At 33.6% G+C, this 20,943-nt stretch overlaps 1 protein-coding gene across 1 annotated transcript in view; it reads right to left on the reverse strand.

Moving 5' to 3' along the window:
• The window catches only part of NCOA2 (nuclear receptor coactivator 2), a 285,798-nt gene that overhangs the window by 238,471 nt on the left and 26,384 nt on the right, over nucleotides 1–20,943 (reverse strand). The window contains 1 exon segment of the mRNA XM_074278854.1: nucleotides 12,898–12,977. The gene's annotated coding sequence lies outside the window, so the exon portion shown is untranslated.

The following is a 20,943-nucleotide window of genomic DNA, read 5'->3' on the forward strand; positions in this document are numbered from 1 at the left end:
TATTATCTTATTTGATCTTCATAAAAGCCTTAATAAATGCTATTATCATCTCCATCTTACAATAAAAGAAACTGAGGCAAAAAAAAAAAAAAAAGGCTAAGATTGGATTTGAACTCAAGTCTTCCTGACTGTAGGCCTAGAAGTCTATCCAAGATGCCAGGCAGCTGCAATCCTGTTGCAATGATGGTGGCAAGTAAGATGGTCTACAGAGTTGGGGAAGAATAGAGGGAAGCTGAGGAAAGCAAAGACAATATCCAAGGATTCAAAGTAAAGGAAGTTCTAATACTCAATCAATTCAAAGAAAGAAAAAAAAAGTTCTGAATTAAAAATTCCAACTAGACATCCCCGTTGATCAAATGTATCAAGTTTAACTGCTCCATTTCCCACACCTATTTGCCTATAAAATTAGTTTACATGCAATTAAAATCACTTATTCCCATGAAACTTTTAACACATTAATTTATATTTAAATGACATTATTACCTATGTCTATAAAAAGCCACTAAATAGCTGACAATTTGATGACCCACTAAAATGCAAGAAAGTAACAATTAGCAAATTAGCAAATAGCATACATTGTCCTGAGAGTTGAGTAAAATTGCATTTGAAATCTTTTCTCCCCTTTTGTGTAACATTAATTATTTAGTGTTGTTTTGAAAGAACCACCATGCCTCTTCTGCTAGGATAAAGTATCTTAAAGGTACATCACTATTTGTTTTTGTTTTTGTTTTTTTCAGATTTATATTCTATATAATATAATGTATCGTGTACATATGTAACATATTGCACATTTTACATGATATAGAATGTATACAATACATATTGTAATATTGTATGTGTGTATAGGTAAATTTACATTTAGTCTGAATCAGTGATGATGAGAAATCACTCTTAGGGATTGTATGGATATATATATATATTTTTTTTTAAGGTTACCAGTCAGCCATTTAAGGCATTGTTGGAATAAAAATATTTAAAAGCAAGTTGGTGGCATTAATGAAGAGTTCAATGCAGTTTAATTCCATTTCCACCCCAGTAAGCAATTTAACTTACTCCTCTATGGGGAAGAGATAAAATGTATGCGTGTGTATATATTTTATCTATACACACATACAATATTACAATATGTATTGTATACATTCTATATCATGTAAAATGTGTAATATGTTATATATGTACACAATATATTATGTTATATAGAATGTAAATCTGAAAAAAATAAAAACAAAAACAAATAGTGCTGTACCTTTAAGATACTTTATCCTAGCAGAAGAGGCATGGTGGTTCTTTCAAAACAACACTAAATAATTAATGTTACACAAAAGGGGAGAAAAGATTTCAAATGCAATCTTATTCAACTCTCAGGACAATGTATGCTATTTGCTAATTTGCTAATTGTTACTTTCTTGTTAACCACCTTTCAGATGTTTTAAAGAATGAAGTACAAAAAAGAGAGAGGAAGGAAGAGCGATGACCAATTTTTACCACTGACCTTAGTTATCAAATTACCAAGAAATCAAGTGGCCTTGATTTCCTCCTCTATTAAGTTGAGGATAAAGATAACTTGTAATACCTTCTGCAGAATTGCTACAAAATTCATGTAGGAGAATATATGTAAAGCACTTTGAAAACTTTTAGAGTTAGAAAAAAAGATGTAGTTATTTTGAAAGCCAGAAGCTTCTCCTGAAAAAAAGACACAACTTTTTGAGGAAAAATGATACTGTATCACTGCAAGATATGGAATGCTATAGTTATATATAGAAACTTGAAACTGAGGATCATCCAAAGGGCACTGAGGGGAAGTTTACTTGGTAAGGATGAGAAAACTAAAGCACAACTGAGATGTAGAGGGAGGGGTAAAAATGATATCATTATATAAAGGTATGATGGGATGAGAGAGAGTAAGTCATACAACAAGAATAAGGTATTACTAATGGAAAGCTCTGGTATCTACATCCTATCAAAACAACAAGACAAAGGTTCCCAACATACTAAAATGTCTCTGTGTGATGGATTTGTAGGAGGTCAGAAACAAATTTCACAGGATAAAGAGGCAAGGATAAATTTCTATTTTATCACTAGAGAATGTACCCACATATTTGTGATTTCATCAATCAGTAAACATTTATTAAGTGCTTACCAGGTGCTAGGTACTACGTTAAATGCAAATCAACAGCAGAAGTACAGATAGATAGATAGATAGATAGATAGATAGATAGATAGATAGATAGATAGATAGATAGATAGAGATAGATGTATGTATGACAGACAAGATGATAATATATAGTTAAATAATTTCAAAGAATCACAGGACAATGATTTAAAGCCACAAAACACTAAAAAGGGCATCAACTATAATTCATCAATTTTGTAGATGAGGAACCTTGACTCACAAAAAAGTTCAATGAAATAAAAGTCTAAAGTAGGATTTGAACATGGTTAAAGACCAATCAGTGCATGAATCCATTGAAAATTACCATAAACTTTGATAGAGATCTCTTAATGAAAGTTAACCATGAAAATTGAAATAATTAAAAGTGAATGTTGTGAAATATTGACCAAATTTCTCCACCCCCCAAAAAAGGCTGAAAAGACAGACACCTTTCCCATCTTCTTTGCTGTAGAATAATGTTGTTATAGAATATATACATATTACCTCAGATATTTTTGCTGAACGTTTTTTTAACCTCTTTATTGTAAAGAATGACTTTGGCGGAGAAGTAGAATGGGAAATGAAGACAATATAAAAACAATAAATGATAGAAATAAAAATAAGTCTGATAGAATTTGTATAAGACAATGCTACTTACAAAAAATAACTATCAAAAGGAAAACAGAGAAAGAGATAGTGAGAGAGAGATAGAGCTGTAACTTAACTTGGGGTAAACTATAATGGTGAATTGAAGGTAACATTAAATTTAATAGAGATATGTAAATGCTAAATTCAGGTTAAAAAAATCAACTGAACAAGTAAGTGAAAGGGGGGGATTAGAGCTAGAACACATCTTACAGGAAAGTCATGGAAATAGAAAAACAAAAAAACTGAAAAAGGGAGAAAAAATAGAACAGTATGTTCTCAATTTACTTCAGAGTCCTATCATTTATCCTTTGGTTGTTATTGAGTCATTTCAGTCATGTCCAACCCATTTGGAGTTTGCTTAGCAAAGATAGTGGAGTGGTTTGCCATTTCCTTCTCCAATCATTTTACAGATGAGGAAACTGAGGCAAAGTAGCTAGCTAATGTCTGAGGCTACATTTAAACTCATGAAGATGAGTGTTTCTGATTCCAAATCCAATACTCTATCCATTGTACAATGTAGCTGCCCCCACTAGAAAAATGCTAAAGCTTTGTAATTGTTCTCCCTATCTCAAGCCTCTCATTCATACCATTATTCTGTTATCCATATTGCTACAAAGTGATTTTCCTTAAACGCAAATCTGATCATGTCACTCTTGTCCTCAGTAAATTCCAGGGATTTCAAATTGCTTCGAGGATGGAATGTTAATTCCTCATTTAACTGTTACAACCCTATATAACTTGACCCCAAAGGACATTATTGTACATCATTTTCCCTAGCCTACTCTACATTTCAACCAAATTAGTATTTTCTGTTCCCCTCATAAATGAAAAGTCAGTGCTTCAGAAAAACCCTAGTGCTTCCAAACATTAGCTGAGACACCACCATTTAAGTGAAAGCCCTTCTTGATTCCTCCAATGTCCCATGCCCTCTTTTACTAAACTACTTTGCATTGACCTACTTTGTTTTTGTCTGTATTTATTGTTTACATACTCTGTGTATTTATTATATCCTTCATAGAATATAAATTCTTTGAAAGTAGAGATTGTTTCATCTACTTTATTTCAACATTCAGTGCCTAGCATAATGCCAGTTATTTAATAAATGCCTGTCCATTTAATTTAGCTCAAAAGTGTTCACAGAGCCTCTGGGTAAAGAAGTCCCCAAAGGAGAGAGTAAGTCATACCACTTCTGAACATATATAAGTATTAGGAAATTTTCCCCTACAACCCTAAATGGTTTCTTCTTTTAGCCATGGCTTTTAGTTCTGCCTTAAAGAGTCAAAACACAACAAATCTAATCCCTTTTCTCCATGAAAGCCTTCCAGATATTTGATACTTGAAGTTATATTTCAGAGTCTTCTCTTATTCAAACTAAATATGCTCATTTCCTTCAATGATCCTAGTGACATGAAATGAAAGCACGTCACCATCTTCTGCTCTTTTTCCTGGATCCTTTCCAGCTTCTCAGCATCTTTCTCAAACAACAGTGCGTAACTAAAATACAATACTACATATGAGCCCAGAAGTATTAAGATTTTAATAAAGCAAATTTTGAAAAAAACTATAGTTTGTAGAAAATGTAAAAAGCCAAAAAATCATTTTATGATGTGAATTCTGAATAACTTCTACCTATACTGCCAGTAAAAAAAATATATCCTTTAAAAAAATTACATACACACAGACCCCCCATAATGTTTGTAACAACAACTTTTTAAAAACTAATCTCTTCCACTCTCTCCCTCAAATTATCAAAATTAAAACATGAAAAATCCCTCACTACATGATTGCATAGTCCAACAAAACAAGATCCTGTATTAGTCATCCCCAAAGCTATATCTCTTTCAGCATTTTAAGTTCGTCACCACACTATTAGGAAATGTCATGTTTCATCTCTGTAAAGGGCTAGAACTGAGCAATGCACTTGGATAATGAAGCACAAGAGACTAATTGCCAATTGGATGGTTCCCTATTAACTTGTTTGAAGGTTGACCCTCCCCAGCTGTTCTGTGCTGACTTGATTGGTGGGACAAAGAGGGGGAAGTGACTTGTGTGGGAGGAGTAGGAGAAATTTGGGTGGTGGAACTCACGCTCTCTGGTACTGGTGACCTGGCGTTGGAGGGGACAGTAAAGATCAAGAATAAAGACGTTTAGTGATCCTGACTCCGGCTGATTTCTGGGAAGACAGAGTTCTAGCACATCTCCATTCTTTGGGTCTGTTTTATCATTGTATTGATCATAATTCTAAAGTCTTTCAAGGTCTTTTTTCTCAATGATGCTGTTATTCATACAATTTTCAGATGAAGAAATTAAAGCCATTTACAATCTATATGAAAAAATGCTCTAAATCATTACTGATCAGAGAAATGCAAATTAAACAACTCTGAGTTACCATGACACACCACTCAGATTGGCTAAGATGACAAGAAAACATAATGATGAATGTTGGAGAGGATGTGGGAAATCTGGGACATTAATACATGATTGGTGGAGTTGTAAACTGATGATCCAACCATTCTGGAGAGCAATTTGGAACTATGCCCAAAGGGCTATCAAAATGTGCATAACCTTGAATCCAGCAGTGTCTCTATTAGGTCTGTATTCCAAAGAGATCTTTATGGAAGGAAAGGATTCCATGTGTGCAAAAATGTTTGTGGCAGCCCTTTTTGTAGAGGCAAGGAACTAGAAGTTGCGTGGATTCTCATCAGTTAGAGAATGGCTGAATAAATTATGGTATATGATTGATATGGAATATTATTTTCTATAAGAAATAATCATCAGGATGATTTCAGAGAGGCCTGGAGAGACTTGCATCAATTGATACTAAGTGAGTAGAATGAGGAGAACATCGTAACACAGAAACAGCAAGATTATGCAATAATCAATTCTGACAGATGTGGCTCTTTTCTACAGTGAGGTGATTCAGTTCCAATAATCTTATGATGGAAAGAGAGCCATCTGCACTTAGAGAGAGTGGGGAATGAGTGTAGATCACAACATGGTATTTTCACTTTTTTATTGTTGTTTGCTTGCATTTTGTTTTCTTTTTGATTTGATTTTTCTTATGCAGCATGATGATTGTAGAAGAATTGCACATGTTAAACATGTATCAGATTACTTGCCTCCTAAGGAAGGGGATAAGAGAGAGGGAAAAAAAATTTAGAACATAAGGGTAAATGTTTAAAATTATCTATGCATATGTTTTGGAAATAAGAGCTTTAATAAAAAATTGATGTTATGTGTAGATTAGATTGTTTGCCTGGTTCTACTCTACTCTGCATTCTTTCACAAAGGTCTTCACAGTTTCCTCTAAAACTGTTCATTTTATCAATTCTTATGATTTTTGAAGTCTGTACTTGTACTCTTGTTTGTACTTGTTTGTACTTGTATTCTGCTTTCTAACCCAAGGAATATTCCCCAAGACTCCAGAAGATCCCTCTATGAATTCTTGGTTTGTGTGGGAAAATTTAAAGTAATTCATTCTATTGCAGAGTGGTGAATCTCTAAGCCTATATATAGTACTTTCCAGGTATCCAAGATTCTTGGTCCTAGAATGCCACTGTGTTTCTATAATCTCCCCAACAAAAGTGGCTTTTATTTTTAATAGTAATCAACCAGTAAACAGGGAAAAAAAATCTATGCACTTCCTTAAGTATCTATGTTACTTAGGATAAACTGTTTATCAATGCCATCATTTAATTAGGTCTCTAGTTTTAAAATCAAATACTGCTTCATTTAGAGATAGTCTAATAATGTAAAAAAAAAAAATCCTATATTTAGCTCAAGTTTAACATGCCAAAAATTTAATTATTCTAGAAAAGAAATATGTAAATATTTCTAATGCAAACACAGTATCATAATACTAGCTCTTATAACCTATTACTTGCCTCCCTGTACATGTCAAACATATAAGATTGCTTGAGTGATAAAGACAACGACCTTCTTTGATGACCATAGGCACAGTGCTAAACACTAGAGATACAAATAAGAAAACGATAGTTTCTCTCTCAAGAGGAAGAAAAAAAACACAAAAGGAAGCTCAAAGTAGGGGAGAGGTCAGGTATGCATACATACCAAACATGAGGACTATCTCAATAAAGCCTCAGAGCCAGGAGATGGACTGTCCTGTATGACTAAGACTATGATTGAACCAGTTTTAGCTGGACATAATAAGCCTGGAAAAGTAGGCTCAAACCATACAGAATGATAAGAAGATTTTGTATTTGAATCCCAGAAACTGCTGGAAACTTGAGGACACATTTGGTGAAAACACTGAAAATATATGGGAGGGCAAATAAAAAGAGCTAAAGAAGACAAACTGGCACTGATGGGTTACATCCCTATATTATTGACAAGAATATCCACATCGCTGAAATTCAACAAACAAGTATAGGGAAACACATCCATCAATGAGATCACAGATTCAATGCAATATGCTGGAGTAAAAATGGATATTTACAGCACATTTGCATAAATTCTGTAACTTGAACCTGATTCTTACACTCTCTAATAAATGGAAGAGATTAAATAAAATAGTTGATGTCACAGAGCATTTATGAAGGGTTAACTGTATACCCTGGATTGTGCTAAGAATTGGGGATTCAAGGAAAGCTAAAAAACAGTCCTTCCCATCAAATGAGGTCACACTCTAACAGGTAGAACATGTAACTACTTTGGTACATAAAAATTACTAACAGAGCAAATGGGAAGAAATCTAAAAGTGGAAAGGACTAGCTGTAGCAGTTAGGCCTACTGAGCTGAACTCTGAAGAAAATTGGTGAATCTAAGGAGGAAACAAAGAAGAACATTCTAGGTTTGTGGCACAAATAGTACAGAAGCATAGAAATGGGAGATGGGGTTCATTAGTACAAATAAAAGCCAAGTAGGTCACTGTAACATGGAAGTAATTGCATTTTAAGATACTAGAAAGATAGGAAGAGGTCAGATTATAAAAAGTTTTAAATGCCAAGCAGAAGCATCTATATCTCATAGAAAGCCACAAGGTTTTACTATTTTAATTTGCACCATAGGAAAATCACTTTGGCAAGTAAGGGAAGGATAGAACCAAGTGGGGGCCTATTTGAAAAAGGAAAAATTAATTCTGGCGATTGAATAAGCCAGTCAAGATATGATACTTGGGTAGTAGGGCTGTATAGGTAGAGAAAAATGAAATAATCAAGAAAAGAAATAGCAAATAACCTGGGAATAGAAGTTACTTTATAGAAGCCAGAAACTAAAGAAGGAAGGAGTAAAATTCTCAGCAAAATAAAAAATCAATAGTCAAAACAAAAATATTTCTGCAATAGAAAAATTCTAGATTAATGTTCTCATCCAGATACTATGGATTCAATTAACACCTCTATACTAATGAATTCGCAAACCTACTTATCTAGCCTACTCCAAATTCACTTCTCCAACTGACTATTCAACATTTCAAACAGAATGCCCCAATAGACATCCTTAAGCTCATTGTATTCAAAATATCAATGTTATTTTTACCCCAAAATCTTCCCCTTTCCTTAACTTTCCTAATACTGTTAAAGCTACCATCATATTCCCAGTCATTCAGGCTCCAAAGCAAAATGTCAGCCACATCTCTTCACCCTCATCTCCCTATATTCAATCTGTTGCCAAGTCTTATCTGTTTAACCTATGTAGCATCTGTCCTTCACTCCTTTCTCTCCTTTAATATTAATACCCTCTCGGTGCAAACCCTCATATCTGCACGATTTCAAAAACCAGCCAGCTGGTCTCCTTCCCTAAATTATTTCCCGATTACAGTCCATCATCTATTACCAAAACAACACTCCTAAAGTACAGGTCAAAAGCTTTTCATAACTTGGTCCTCTCAATCTACTTCTTCAATCTAATGACACTGGCCTCCTTACTGTTCTAATAAAACACTCCTTTTTCTGACTCAGAAAATATTTCAGAATACTCATCTTCTTCCTAATCTCTGCCACCTGGTTTACCTGCATTTTTTTCCCAAATCCTAGCTAAAATCTCACCTACAAGAGCCTTTCCCCATTCCCAGTCCCTTTTAGTATCTTTCTCTTTGTTGATTCTCACACAATATATTCTATACATGGTTTGTTTGTCCATAGTTGTTTGCGGGTTTTTCACCCATTAGACTGTGAGCTCTTTGTTAGCTCCTCTTTATATCAAGAGCCCTTGGTACACCAAAACTAACATATTTTAAATGTTTGCTGACTGACTTTAGGCTTCTGTGTAATCTACAATTTTTTGGCCTTTCATTCTTTATTCTATTACTGGCATAATACTTAAAGCCATTTCACTATGAGAGAAACTTCCATAGATTATACTCTGCTGACATAGTGTTCAAGAATTTCTGTAACAGACGGAAGGAAATTTGTTTGGATTTTTTTTTTTAACTTTACTATAAGCTTCCATTAAAAAACCAGAACATTAAAATTAAACTTTTAATAGAAGAAAGAAAACAGTATATGACGGCCTTAGTTGAAAGTAGGGTTTACAAATTCAGAGATCTCTGCAAACTGCATTCTGACTTAGAAAAACAAGAAGTTAACATTATCTATTGTATCTTTATTTATTTTGCTAAACATCCCCAAGTACATTTTAATCTGGTTACCCTTCCTTATCTGAAGACTGACACCTCTTGTCTGAGGTATCAATGTTATTGCCATTCCCAGTATTTAACTGATAATCATTTACCATCAAAATTTTATGTCTATCTCTGATTTTTCTAAGAGGGCTCAGGACAAGCAGTCACAAAAATGAATAATCCTTACTAATAACTCTCTAGCTGTCCTGCTCTCTGAACCTTCTAACACTTCTCTAATCTGACTAGCATTGAAGCTGCCATATCATCAATCTAAATAATATACAGAAAGATAGAAAGATAAAAGAGATTTTCCACAGCTAAAGCTTCCTGCAATAAATATGTTCATATATTGTGCTTTTGTCAAGATCATTATAAAAAAGAAATGGAATGAAAATTTTAAAATATTGCAAATATTCTTTTTCAAAACTCATTAAAATCAGTCAATTTCTGGTGATTTGAGGTATAAATTGAATGGTCAATTTAAAGGAGAAATTATTCCACAAATATTATTGATTTCTTTACTCCTTGGCATTAAGTATGCCATTTATACTTTCCCAAAGAAAAAATTTTATCAGGTAGAAAAACATACTAACAAAATAAGGCTTCTTAAACTTTTTCCATCATGATCCCTTTTTTGCCTGAGAAATTTTCATGCAACCCTGGATATATTGATATATAAAGTAAGTATATAAATCAAACATCTGCTGATAAATAAATCATAATTTCACAACCCCTCATATTGAAACCCACAGATTAAGAAACTTTGTATTTTTATTACTATGTAAAAATAACTATTCAGTTGGAATTTATTCAACTAATATTTGTTTTATAAGTTATTACCAAGTCTCTCATTCCTCCACAAGGGAAGACTAATAATAGATATTTGACTAATTAACTTAATAAGCTAATAGCTAGCATTTATAAATTATGTGATTAGTTCAAGCTCTTTTTCTAAGGGCTATTCATAAGATTTAAAATTCACCACACATTTTCACACACTTGGCTCTTACTCATCAATGAAATGTAGAGAAAACTTGTAAGTCAAACGAACTGGGTTCAAAACTCATGAACCATCCTTCTTCCTTACTCCCAGTGATCATGTATAACAATAATAATAATAATAAAAGATGGTGTGTTATCTAAATTTCACTGCATTTTATCTAACTTGATCTACATTAAAAATTCTATATGACTTATCATCAAAACCACTCTAATGTAGAACAGACTGCCTTGCATGAAAATAAAAGAACTTTCCAATTTGCAAAATACTGAAAATAATTTTTCTTTACATATTTTCAAAAATGACATTTTAAAATTAAAAAGCAAATATATTTATTGAGCATCAAAAAGTGCCTTATTACTTAAAACATTAAAAAATCCTCATTAGCAGGAGGCTTATAAATCTAAGATAAATAAATTAGGCAAAAAAACAAGAACTGGTCTTCTATTTTCTAAGCAGACAAAATACTAGAAAGTCTTTATCCAAACTTTTTAAAATTAAGACAAGCCTGAGGCTAATCTTCATGTACTATTTTGGACCAATTAGCTATGCCACATTGATAATTTAGACTAGAATAAATAAGAAGTTTAGTCCTAAGATGAAACTGGGGCACAAATCCCAGAGATCAGACAAAATGGTGGCGTCTCTGGTGAGCTATTATTTTAATCACTAAGTTACCATGAGCAGATCCTCTGCTCACAACCTAATTAATTGTCCCACTACTGACTTGTGAAGTTGCACTTCAAATGTTCCCAAATATTATTATATGTTTAAAAAGTTTGCTGATAATATCCTAAAAATTATCAAAAAAAATTTAAAGGAATGTTTAAAACAAAATACTCTTTCTCAAAGGGAGGGAAAAACGTTGAAAAATGAAGGAAGCTATTCTTAAAGAATAATTTAACACAAAAGAAGGAATCTCAACTATTTTTTTTTAAAGTCTAACATGATGATGATATAACTAAAATTAGCAAGATAAAATGAAGAGGGATGATAAAAATCCTTTATTAAAAATACATCAATACTTAGTAAATATTTGTTGAATAGATCTTGGATTCTTTACCAGTTTAACTCTTTAATGGTTTAGATTTTATTCTGTTTGTATAAATATTGAGAAGCTTAACTAGTGTGATGTTGCTGTTTTTAAAATACTCAGATAAAATGTTTTCACTCAAAAAATAATAAATTAATCATATTCAAGGTGGTTATTCATGATTTAATGTAAAATATGTCAGAAACTTTTTATATGTTAAAGAGTTCCAAGAAAAAATTTATTTATTTTCAACAGTTACATCTACTCCAGTCCAGTGGAGATAATATCAGTACCTATGAATATATACTGTGGGGGATGATTTTGAGCCTCCATTAAGATCATATATGTAAAGTGTCTAAAGAAACTTAAAAAGTACTAGAGAAATGTCAGTTATTATTATCCAAATAGCATATACTATTTTAAAAAAATACCAGTTTTAGAAATATATTTTAAATAGAAAAGGGCATAAGAAAAAAGGCAGAGCTTAGCAAGATTCAAGTACAATAAATATAGTAATTTACTATAGTAATAGTAAATATCAAATATGGCAAATATAAATGCTTTGAAAGTAAATTTCCAGAAAGAAAATGCTTATAAAACTACATAAACTTATTTTTTTGTTTGTTTGTTTTTGGTTTGGTTTTTTTTTTTTGGGGGGGGGGGGGAGGCTGGGGTTAAGTGACTTGCCCTGGGTCCCACAGCTAGGAAGTGTTAAGTGTCTGAGACCAGATTTGAACTCGGGTCCTCCTGAATTCAGGGCTGGTGCTCTATCCACTGCACCACCTAGCTGCCCCAAAACTACATAAACTTAACATATCTGTTTAATGTTCTGATCATTTAATATAAATATACTTTGCCTATTAAAATGAACTACTGGTATCTTGAATTCATACAAAATACAGGAAGTCCCTAATCAATTAGTCTACAGAAAAAGTATTTTTTCTCATGAATGGACTGAAGACACGCTTATCATAGCCTGATGGAGCCAAGAGTCTTCCAATCTTGCACAAACAGAAATTGTTTAAACCTTCAGAACCATTATAGAATCATTTCAGCAACAATTTAAATTTACAATTGTCACAGAACACACACACACACACAAATCTGCATTAGACAAGTTTGCTGTATACAATCTACATTCAACTGAAAATACCTGCAAATGCTTATGTTAAAGATGTCAATACATTAACTACTACATAATCCATGATACTAAAAATTAGAAAAATACAGAAGTGTTTTTTTTACCCACACACATTATTTTAAGCAAGCAATAAACCTATGATTATTTTTTAAAATTTCCTTTTGCCTAATTATTAGCTTGCAAATCAGCTAAATATACATGTCAATTAAAAATGAAGTGAAAAGTAACTATTTGTTGGATCTAGATTGAAACATTCCTATTTTTATTTTCCAGCTTTATTTATCTATGGAAGGAGGCAGACTTGTGTAAGTGCAAATTGAATAAAAAGTTATAGATAACTCACCAAGATTCAAATAAGTTGTCAGATCAGTTCTACCAGTTGTTAGTGCGTAATCCTCAGTACTTTGATACATTTCAAGTGTCCTATAAATAAGACAGAAAATAGTCATATAAGCAACTTTTATAATGTAAAAATGAAAAATGAATGAAAAGTATTAATAATGCTATAGTACTACAATTGTTAATGCCTGAATTACTGATTAAATTTAGGCACTTAAGAAACCATCTATTCTTTTCAGTTCACTCAGCAGAGTTGTAGGAATTGTCTTATACTTCATAATCTTTTACTGAACTACATGTAGAAAACCTGACAGATTGTGACAATAATTCCACCTTAGACAACACATCAAAAGGCAGAAGGGAATTGGGGTTTATTGCTATGTTGTCATTCACTTGGCTAAATTTCTTCCATTTTTTTGTCTATTTTGTTTTTTAATTATTATTATTTAAGCTTTTTATTTTCAAAACATATGCATAGATGATTTTCAACATTTACTCTTGCAAAACCTTTGTGTTCCAAAAAATTTTCCCCCTCTCTTCCCACCATACCCTTCCCTAGATGGCAAGCAATTCAATATACTTTAAACAAGTGCAATTCTTCTATATATATTTCCACAATTATCATGCTGCACAAGAAAAGCCAGGTCAAAAAGAAAACAAAATGCAATCAAACAACAAAAAAAAGTAAAAATACTATGTTGTGATCTACATTCAGTTCCTACTGTTCTCTCTCTCTGGGTATAACAAATGGCTCTCTTCATCACAAGGTCATTGGAACTGGCCTGAATCATCTCATTGCTGACAAGAGCCATGTCCACCAGATTTGATCATCATGTAATCTTATTGTTGCCGTGTACAATGATCTGATTCTGCTCATTTCACTCAGCATCAGTTCATGTAAGTCTCTCCAGGACTCTCTGAAATTATCCTGCCCACCATTTCTTATAGAATAATATTCCATATCATTCATAAACCAAAACTTATTAAGCCTTTCTCTATCTGAAGGGAATCCACTCAGTTTTCAATTTCTTGACTTGGCCAAATTTTTAATGAACATTCTTCTATACTTTTAAAAACTTCTATATTTAAATGACATTTTTTGCCTTTGATGTCTCCTTGTTTATTCTCTTTAAATTTTCAAGAAAGTACTTTTAATTAATCTATCCTTCCAACTCTTCCTATTATAGAAAATTTTTAAAAATGTAAATACCAAAACTCCCAGGAAAGGAAGAGTGTCCCGGGCGAATATGGATCATGGATTGACAGCTGACAGGTGGTCAGAGGCACGTAAAGACTGACTTTAAGTGTGCAATCCTGAACTCTGGGTAGCCAGTGTGATCAAAAGTACAATGTGGAAATTACTATGGCAACATAATATTTGCTGTTAAAGAAGAAAAAGATGGAGTTGGTATGGTAAAAATTCAAAGACATAAAGTTCATGGGATAGTTTATTTGAAAAAAAAATTCCTCAAAATATAATTAACACAGCCTGGCAAAATAAATTTCCTAATGAGCCATGTCTAAAAATATATGTTTCCAATCAGACAGACAATCCTTAAACTTTTACATGTTAGCTACCATGATAAAAGTACTATAAATATATTTTGCATGCATAGATTTTTTTTCTTCTTTCTTTAACATCTTTGGGTCATCCAGCCATACAGCTGAGTTAAGGTACAGTCTGGTAATTCTTTCTGGGCATATATCTAAACTGCTTTCCTTAATAGCTAATTCAATTCACAGTTCCACCAACAGTATGCTGAAAATATTACAAAATAGATAACTGAGGAAAAACAGAATTTTCACTTGGAGGAAAGATCAGAAAGTTTTTATGTAAATGATGATACCTGAATTGTATTTTCAATGACTTGAGAAAATTCAATAGAGAGAAATTAGGAGGTAAATAAGAGAGAGGGAGTAGGCACATCCTCAGCCCGAGTAAGAGTAAGCAACAGCAGAGATGGTAGAGCATAGATTGAAAATAAAGGACACAAGAACAAAGGACATCAAGTAATCTCAATTTGTCTGAATTTTATCTTTTTTTTTCTCCCCCTGTTCAGAGTAGTCCATATTATAATGGCAGAGAAAACCTGGAAACCCAATGGGTAAAAATCTAATTAGGAGCATGTGGCTAAAAAGTAAAAAATGAAAAAATAGATACACAAACAAGCATTATACTACAGACTACTCTGAATAGGAAAAAAAATTTATAAAATTCAGAAAAAAGACCACAAACCTGTTAGAGATGCGTAATATAAAGTAATATGTGGCAGTGTGGTAGAGTGAAAAGGAAATAAATCTGAAGCCAGTGAATCTGGGATCAAATTCTACCTCTGACACTCATTACCTATGTAATATGTATAACCTTTCAGGATAACAATTTTCTCATCTATCAAATGAGGAGAGGACTGTTTGGTCCATGATTCTATGACCTCAATGACATTCTAGGTCATGTTAGCAGCATTAACTAATAATTATTTGATTTGTTTTAATAATATTATCCTGAAAATAGTAAAGGATTCAACAAGAGGAACTTCTTTACTAACGTTTACCAAGAAAGAAAGAAAAATTTCTATAATTTATCATATTTCCATACAGATAGCTCTCAGGCCTATATAAACAACCACAGTTTTTCTACCATGTAGCTCCTTCCACATCATATACACGCTGGACATGTCTACCTAGATGTTTCATAGTCATTTGAAACTCAACTTATCAAAAATAGAGCAGAGTGTCTGGGAGGCAACAGGTATGCTAGAAAGAAACTGAGGAACTAGTGTTCAAATATGTGATCTTATAAATTCTCACACCAAAAACCTACACTTCTTTCAAACTTTCCTATTTCTGTTGAAGGCACCATTATCTTTCTAAGCACCTGTTATTCCACTATTTTTTCCTCTCGCTTAGCCCCATGTACAACCAGCTAGTTAGTATAGTCATTTTACCTTCATATCTTCTACATATGTCCTCTACTTTACACAACTAACATAACCACACTGGTTCAGGCTTAAGTTACCTCTTACCTAAACAATGATAACAGTCTGTAATTTGCTTCCCTGCCTACCAATCCCTTCTTCACATGAAGACAAACAGATTTTCCTAATACAGAGATGTGACGATGTTCCCAGCTCAAGAAGTTACAATGGATACTACTTGCCTCAAAGATTTGTTTTTAAAAAAAAAGTCTTTGGCTTAGAACATTATTTATGTTCTTTATATTCTGCCTTTTAAAATTTATTATAACTAGGTGGAGTATTAAATAAAGCAGGGAGCTTTTAAGAAAAAATAAGTTCAAATACTGTCTCAGATACTAAATAATAACCCTAGGGCAAAAGGGAGTCTTAGCTCTCTGGGGCTCTTTCTTCATCTGTATAATGGAAATAATAATAGCACCTCCCTTCCAGGGTTATAGTGAGGATTAAATGAGATAATATATATGTAGTGTTTTTGTAAACTTACAGTACTATATAAATAAATGTTAACTATTATCATTACTAATGCTGGCACTACTACTATTTTCATTCACACATTTTATGTTCCAACAAAACTGCCTTTCTGTCCTTTTACATAACACTTCATCTCATGCTCAGTACATTTTAAAAATATTTTGTTTTAATCAGTCAAGATCCAACTTGTCACCTTCCCACCCTATTGTATTCCTCTACTCCTTTCTTTCCATCATTCTTTTGAGATGGTTAAACCATAACAAAAACCAATTCAAGGTCGGATCTAATTGGACTCCTATAAATAATGATGTTGATGGTGATAGGGTTTAGAGGGGACACGTGTAACCCCTCGTATTTGAATATACTAAATAATTATCCTTATTTAGCCCACATCACCCATTCATATCTAACCTTTTAATGTTTCTCTTCACTCTTTTAACTGAACTTCCAAATTTTTTATATCTCTAGTCTTTTCATCAGAAATGTTCGAAGTCTTCTTTCATAAAAGATCCATTCTTTTTCTCCTTTAGCATTAAACATCATACTCAGATTTGCTGAGCAAATTATATCTGTTTGTAAGCCTACTCCTTGGCCTTCTGGAATATTCCTTTGTAATGGTGACTGTAGCCGTTGGAACTTGAATTCATTCTTTCTGGCTGCTTGAAGTATTTTTTTTTTTTTTAACCTGGAAACTCTGGACTGATTATATTTCCTGAATGTTTTCCTTTCAAGGTTTCTTTCAGAAGGTGACCAGTAAATTCTTTTTACTTCCCTCTGATTCTAAGAGATCTAAGCAGTCTTATTTTGTGATTTCTTGAGCTATGATGTCTAAGCTCTGTCTCTTTTTGGTCACGGCAATAATTCTTAATTTTTTTTTTCCTCTTCAGTCTATTTTCCTGGACAGTTATTTATGCTTGTAGCCTCGTGGGGTCACTAGGTTCTAGATCTAACTAGTCCTTTCTAACTTTCTAGAAGTTTGTTGCTTGGGTAAGGTTTTGTAACTATGGGGGCAAGCTGTTAATTCATTTCCCAATCCTTTATTCCCAAACTCTCATTTTTCTTTTTCAATTATTTTTTCACTCATTCTATTTATAAAACCTTTTTTTTTTTTTTTTAACCCTTTTAATCCTTGTTTCAACTCCTTAGAGTTGAAATCCTTTTTTTCCCCCCCTGAGGCTGGGGTTAAGTGACTTGCCCAGGGTCACACAGCTAGGAAGTGTTAAGTGTCTGAGACCAAATTTGAACTCCGGTCCTCCTGAACTCAAGGCTGGTGCTCTATCCACTGCGCCACCTAGCTGCCACCTAGCTGCCCCCTTAGAGTTGAAATCTCAAAACTAGTTGAGGGTTTTTATAGATGCTTTACAGTAATTCTCTTTTTTCCAGATTTGTGATTTGAAATTCCCACTGACCATAATAGCTCTTTTATGCTGGGATTCTTTTTTGTTTGTTCATTCTAACAGTCCACTTCCTGACTTAGGACCTCATGATAGGGCTAAGTTCTACTACACTTTTGGAGCTAAGATCTAAGCTGGTCCTTTCTTTGGGGCTCTGAGTGTTGTGTTATTGTAGGATCTCAGGGATAGGCTTGAGAACTTATATAAACTTTCAGGGCTCCCAGAGTGGCATGGTTCCAGAGTAAAGTTTGCTTGTTCCCCTCCCTGACTTGAGTTTTGCTAATTTCTGGCTGGGTTTGGGCCGAAGCAAAAGTACTGCTACTAGAATCAGTCCCTACCAGCCAGCTGAAAAAGAATCAGAGTGCCAGGATTGTGGGTTTGGTCTCTTTTGGTCTGGAATTATTATCCTAGTTATTCTGCAAACTGATCAAGATTTTAGAAATCATATCTTGTTTGGTTCCTGAGGTCTACTGCAGGCTACTGAACTTGCTCCTTTTTTGATACACTTGATATACCCAGGGCCTCCCTAACTATAACACCATCACCATGAGGGCAGATCGTCTTCTCAGTCCATTGTAGATCTGTGAATCAGAATTAGGTAGTGGACCACAAGGCTGTTAATTGATTCTTGTCTCCTCATGGTTCCCCGGTATGTGAATCATATTGCCACATTACTGATCTAGAATCTTTTGTCTTAATACACAGCTGGGCACAGGTGCTTGTACATAAGCATGCTACTGGCCCAATTCCATTCTCAGTACCAACAGACCCTCTCTGCCACCCTATGCCAACATGGATTGTACAAATAACTCACTGACTTTTTTCTGGATTTCTACACTGGGAATTGGTCTGAATTTTCTAAATGCTTGGAGAAGCTTTGTCAAAGCTCAGCTGTACTCCTTTCTACCTACTACTTCACCAGGCAAGTTCTGCCTTGACACAATTAGTTGTACAAATAGCATTTAAGAGCTTCCCTTATGCCACGGCATCATGAAAGCCCTGGGTATATAAAGAAAAGCAAAAACAGTCCTTTCCTTCAAGAGTTTACATTCTAATGGTAAACAACAAGGTAATATATCTTGCAAGGTAATATATATCTTATTTTACAAGATATATAGAGTAGCAAAGAGAGACAGTAATCTGAGAGGGAAAGACACAAGCAGAAAAAAACCCTACAAAACCTGATATTTTAACTGAGTTTTATAGACAAAATCAGAGGCAGAGATAAGTAGATAACGTGTACTAGGTATAGGAGATAGCTAGAAAGCTATGGGGGAATATGTTGGGTGTTTGTAACAGTGAATGTTAGTGTAGCTGAATCTGACAACTTACAGAAGGTTTACAAAGGTAGGAAGAGGTCAAGTTGCAAATGATTTTTATTGTCAAACAGAATTGCATATATTTGACCATGAAAGTGAGAGATAACTACTGAAACTAGGGAAGGTTCAGAAGACTAGGGCTTGGGAAATTATTAAACTGAATTGGAAAGTGAGATTATTTGAAGAAGTATCAATATATATGTTCAAGTATGAGGAGAAGAGCTGAAAAACTGAGTGAGACACTGAATTCATGAAGGGAGGAAGGGAAGAAGGGAGGAGAGTATCCTGGAGATCTCTAAACTGGAATCTTGATTGGGTGTTAAAATGAACTTCAAAGGAGAGACTACTGAATGATAGTTTTAGAGAGGGAGTCTAGAAGTAGCAATGGGAAGCAAGGAGTATTCCAATTCCCCCTACTCTGATCAGAGAAATCTGGGTGAATGAATAAATGTGCAAGCAGTGCTGCAAAAAGTAGGCAGGAAGTTGTGTCATCAGAAGGAAGCCAGAGTTCAGTGAATGAAAAGAGAGAAAGGGAGAGGGAGAGGGAAAAGGAGAGGGAGGGAAGAAAAGGTTTAAAATGAAAGCTAGTTTGTGAACTATGGAACTGGAGAAAGCAAGGGCCAGAAGTAGGTAGCTTTAAAGTAGTACATGGTAAGAAGGGAAGACTAAGGGTGATAAGAATAAGAAAGTGGTTATGGGGCACAGGGAAAAAGGTTTGAACTCTAGTTAAAGATTCAGAATTACTGGAGTAGGAAAGGCATGACAGGGTGGAAGCTTGTTAATTAGTGAGAACTGAAATCAAGTAAGTTAACATTTTGCACAAGGGTTCATCCCTAGATTTCAAAGAATCAGGCAGCTACATGTGGCTGTAAAGGAAAAAGGGGATGGGGGGCTACCTGTTGGTTGTGAGCTAGAATAAAGCAGGCTCTGAAGAAATGTAGATGGCTGCAAATGATATCTTTCTACAACACTATGGAAGGATACCCCTTTTTTCTAATGCTACGGAGTTCCTGGAACATAGTAGATTCTAAATAAATGATTACCAATTAACTTATTGTGAAGAGTCAGAGTTATTTAAAGAATAATTTCAGCATATGTAATGAGTTTCTATCTTTAGCAGGGTAGTGATCTTTTAATATCCCTTCTAGCTCAAAGATTATAAAGATTTTAATAAAATAGCTATATTTGTACATAAAAAATCTGTGATGATAAATTTTTAAATAATTAGTGTCCCAGAAAAGATAAATTATTAAATAATTTATCATATAGGACAGAAGAACTCATATAATTCACATATAAAAGTTTATCCCCAGAGACTCATTTTCACACCCTGACTCACTACAGGACCAACTATGTTAATAATAGTTTGCACTATTCTATCACTTCTCAGGCTAAGAAGTGGTTCTGTGGATTGTTCCTCAGATTAATTGAAATTTATCAGTTGAAGAAATTTATAGAATTCATTTCATCCAGTCTCCCCTTTAAGAAATGAGGAAAACATGGACCAAAGAGTTTACTTGACCTATACGCAATGAAAAGCTAAGCAAGTAAAAAATATGCTAGAATTTGAATGCAGGAGCTCCCACTCACATCAACTATATACACCAGATTTCAGTTTTAACAATATCTATCATTTTATTTATGTTGTAAAAGTTGGTACACAGAACCAAGCCTCAAATATGCATTGTTATGATATGTCAGATCTATACAAGTGGTACTCCAGTTTCCACAGTTCTGATTAAATAGCTCATCTGACTTACTAATAAATGTTCCCATTTTGAAACAAAAATGAATATGGAAAATGCATGGAAGTGATACACAGAGTATTCAAATCCAAATCACTGATTGAACCCAGATTACTGGCACCTAAAAGCCTGAATTATGTATATTC

This window comes from Sminthopsis crassicaudata, chromosome 1 (assembly GCF_048593235.1).
Source record: "Sminthopsis crassicaudata isolate SCR6 chromosome 1, ASM4859323v1, whole genome shotgun sequence".
Classification (NCBI taxonomy): domain Eukaryota; kingdom Metazoa; phylum Chordata; class Mammalia; order Dasyuromorphia; family Dasyuridae; genus Sminthopsis; species Sminthopsis crassicaudata.